A 4,371-nucleotide genomic window follows, 5' to 3' on the forward strand; every position below is an offset into this window, starting at 1 on the left:
TATATATATATATATATATATATATATATATATATCTGTCCGTTTCTGTGTCTCAATAACCTCAAGAAAATTTAAATTTATTTGTAGACTGAAATTTGATCTAGTCAAAGTATTTCCTCAATAATTTTTCTTAAATAGAGGTTTTTGGTTTATGAACACAAATTTCTCATCCCTCTTCCTAAATTCTTGACTTTCTCCATGCAAAAATTGAAGTTAAAAATTAGTCTTAAACTGAATCGTTTGTAAAGAATCTGGACTAGTTTCAAGAACTTGGGCTGTTCATCTGTGATTTTTTAATAAGTATCCTAATTCCAGGTTGATAACAGATTTTCTTGTTATCATTTTAGATTCAAGGTACACTAAGTGGAGGGAGGATGGGCTGAATTGGATGTTTTAAAAGCATTTAAATTTCTGTTGAATTCTTAAACCCACAGACCCCATAAAATAAACATAAAGGACAATCAAATATAGAATTACACGAGCATGCAAGTAAAAAAGTAAGGTGTTGCTAACAGTAGTATGAATGAGCTATAAACAAAATAACAGGTGTCCACACAAGCTATGTGATGGTGATACAAGTATATTACACTGATACATAGACGAAGTCCATGCCTAAGCCTCCTAACTTAGGATTCCACTCTCATTTTCTCCTTACATCAAATAAGCTCTCTCCTTCACGTTAGTATAGTTGAATACCAACAAGTCTTCCTCAATCCTATCCTAACATGACTAGGATAACACATTACATGATATCAAAAAAAGAACTCTCCAAAACTTTCTTTGGTGATGTGCAAGATAATACCTTACAAGAATAACATCCGATTTAGAATATAGTGATTGAAAATAAACAAACAGAAAAAAAACCAACAAAACTAATTAGATTGAGTGAGGAAGATTACTTGATTTTTTATTAAAATTTTCTCTGATGAAGATAATTAGCCTCTTTTAAAATATTTGACCATCAACACTAATGCACATTATTTCTCTTAACTTCTCGTATCCAAAAGTTTAGATCCATGTGCTATATGCATCCAAATAGAAATTTCAAAATGTGCCAAAAATTTTTCTTGAATGCCACATAATAAAAGATGTCATTCCTCGCTAAAGTTATAGTCCATGGGGGCCTCCATGGGTGGTGGTGGGGGCCCATCTACCTACTAGGTAGCCTAGTCATGGGTGATTGCCGATATGAACTACTAATTATAAATTATAGTTCTAATTAATTTTTAATCATGGTTTTCATAGTAAAATTAATTTCATTAAATTTAGAAAATACTCAGCTTAATTATTGTGTTCGTTATCTTGAAAGTCCTAGATTAATCTAGTGCTCATACTTTACAAAGAAGCTAATCTAAACACTAAACTATAAGCCTTGTAATATTATTTGCTTCGAAGGCTAAGAAATGCTAAATTGTTCTGTGGAAACTCATATTTGGGTTGCAGTAGCTCCAAGCAAGCTTAGTCATTGGTCAATCATTGTAATGGTTGCTGCATAGCTAATAAATATGTCAAATTTCAACAAAGCATTAGTTATCACGACACAATATTTGTTATAATCAAATCATTGATGATCCAATCATAGAACATATGGAATTACTTAGGCTTATGGGGTTAATAATCTCTTTACATTTGATGACGATAAATCAATGTCGGTATACAAGGGATAAAATGTGATAGAGGGCATGCATCTATTGATATCACATTTGATATGCACCACTATAATAATTCTCTCCTTGTAGATATCCTTTTTTAAAATTTATAATTGGTGATACCATATATGCATGAAACTACCTTGAGTGGCCATTTTATTTGTTGAAAAAAGAATGCATAACAAAAGAAATGTAATGCATTTGAAATTTAAGGGCTGTTTGTTTTGCTAAAAAAGGGGGGTACTGCATTAGGGTTTTCAAATTATGGGTGTTTGGTTTTGAAAAAAAAAAGAATATAGTGTAAAATTCTGATGAATTTTAAATGCAACATTCAAGTCATTTTCATTGTATTTCAAATTCGCTTGATTGGGATGATTTTCAAATTCACTATAAATTGCAATGGTTAGTAATGTTATTGCTGGCCATTCCAGCTGCTGTTGCCATCACTCATCATTTGCTATCAGGCACCATTCGTCGCCCTTGCCACTCAAGGGTTTTATACTACATTTTTTCCAGTGGAATAATGATGTAGGAGCGTCTTCTGCGTGATGTGGGTCGCGGAGTCGGGATCGCGTCCCACACTCTATCGTATCCACACTTTTAGTTATTTTGCATGGACTGAACTGGTCCAGGTTTTCTCCCATCCGAGGAGTCGGCTGATCCTCTTGGGCCACTCCTAGTTATTCTTTTATTATATATTTGTATTCTTGATGTTTTAGGTTTAATTTTTTTGTGTTTTGTTTAGGACAGTCGTCGACATCTGTTCTTCTCCCTTCAAGGATTGTATCTAAGGGATTGGGTGGTACTTCTATTGTTTTTATTTCTCGAGGTTGCAATTATCTTCCCTATCCCTTTCCGCGTCTTCCCGATGTTGACCTCATTTTTGTGAGGTCTTGTCTTCTCCTCCTTAGAGCCTAGATTCTAGCTCTAGATTCTTATTAACCATCCTAGAAATCTAGAATTGATTCCCACCCTTTTAGAAATTTCAGCCACTTCCTATTTTTCTTTGATGTCTAACATTTATGGCACAAGACTATCGTCTTATGAACGAGCGGTTATAAAATCAGACTTCAATTAAGCCCAAAGGACGGGTGAAAATGCGAACTTCTCCGGATGACCTCCGACGACGAATTGGACTGCACCAACGCGTCCGGGATACCCATTTTGGTAGGAAAGGACACCCATATTGCCATATTTTTGACACGAGAAAATTGACACGCAAATCGATGAATTCGTCAAAACGACTTCTGACGACAAAACAGACTGCGCCAGCACGTCCGAAACGTCAGAATTGTGCAAAAATGATATCAATTTTGCTATGTTTTGATGCATGGGTGAAACACAAATTAAAATTTTATTTTTCAAAATATTAAATATTTTCTTTTATATAAATATCCTTAAATCATATTCATATTAAACCTAAATCCCTCGGCTCATTCCGCTCCTCGCCCGTGCCCTAACTCCACGGAAAATCCAAGAGGCAATCTTCTTCCCCAGCGATCGCGGCTCGTCTCCTCGAGCTCTGCTCGACCGAGCGGTCCCCCAACTGCGATGTTCCACCTGGTTGGCTCTTCCTCTGCCCTAGGCCGCATTTCCTCCGCTCTAAATGTATTTTTTCTCTTCCTTTACTTGATTCGGCTACCAGGGAGGTTGGTAGGTGGCTTCTCCTTCCTCTTTTCTTTGCTATAAAAAAAAACCCCACTTGGGGAGGGTTTTGGGGTTGGCCGAAAATTGAAAAGGAGGGAGGAGGTGCTGCCAAAATCTTGTCTTGTGTAGATTTCCCTGTTAAGCTGTTCGGTATTCCTTCTGGGCTGCTTGGTATTCTGGATTGTTGGCTCGATATTCTTGCTTGGTTGTGTGTTTGACTATCGAGGTGGGCCGAAATTTTGAGAAGAGGAGGAGGTGCTGCCAACACCTTTTTTCTTGAATTGGTTCTTCCCTAAATTGTTTGGTGGTTGGTTTTCCCTGTTTCTTTTAAAAAAAAAAAAGTGAGGTGTCTTTTTCTTCCTTTTCTCTTTACTCTTACTCCCCTTTATTTGCACGATTCCATTGGCCATTAAAAGAAAATAATAATAGTAGGAGGGAATGTTCATAATGTTTCACTAGCTCTGTTTGTGATGTTTAATTACATACTTCTTGATCCATGAAAAATCTGAAAAAAAAAAAAATGTGAAGGGCTTGGTTTCTGTTGTGAAAATTCGTGCATCATATGATCACTATATAAAATGTTACGATTTTTTTATTTTATTTTATCCTTGCACTTATATCATCAACTGAATGATGAAATAATCATACACTTGCTATGTTTATGCATCTGCCACCTTACTTTGAGTTTGATGTTGCTCATATACATCATACTAGCTTGAGATGGACAAAAATCTGAGAGGGTTTTATTTGTTATTTGCAAAGGGTGGAAGATTTTAGTGCTTTGCTCATAAAATCTGAAAGTATCGTTACCTTATTTGCAAAGGTTGGAAGCCTTGATGCTTATGTCTTGCAAAATCTGAAATGTCAGGTGGCCTATTTGTGAAAATCTGAAACTTTGGGTGGCTAATTTGTAAAATCTGAAACTTTGGGTGGCTAATTTGCAAAATCAGAAACTTTGGGTGGCTAATTTACTCATTCCGCTCCTCGCCCGTGCCCTAACTCCACGGAAAATCCAAGAGGCAATCTTCTTCCCCAGCGATCGCGGCTCGTCTCCTCGAGCTCTGCTCGACCGAGC

The 4,371-nt window shown here is 36.4% G+C and overlaps 1 protein-coding gene across 1 annotated transcript in view; it reads left to right on the forward strand.

Moving 5' to 3' along the window:
* LOC110026977 overlaps positions 1-4,371 on the forward strand; it is a 46,982-nt gene that overhangs the window by 4,005 nt on the left and 38,606 nt on the right. The gene's annotated exons all lie outside the window — the stretch shown is intronic.

Source organism: Phalaenopsis equestris, unplaced genomic scaffold (genome assembly GCF_001263595.1).
Source record: "Phalaenopsis equestris unplaced genomic scaffold, ASM126359v1 Scaffold000410, whole genome shotgun sequence".
Lineage (NCBI taxonomy): Eukaryota > Viridiplantae > Streptophyta > Magnoliopsida > Asparagales > Orchidaceae > Phalaenopsis > Phalaenopsis equestris.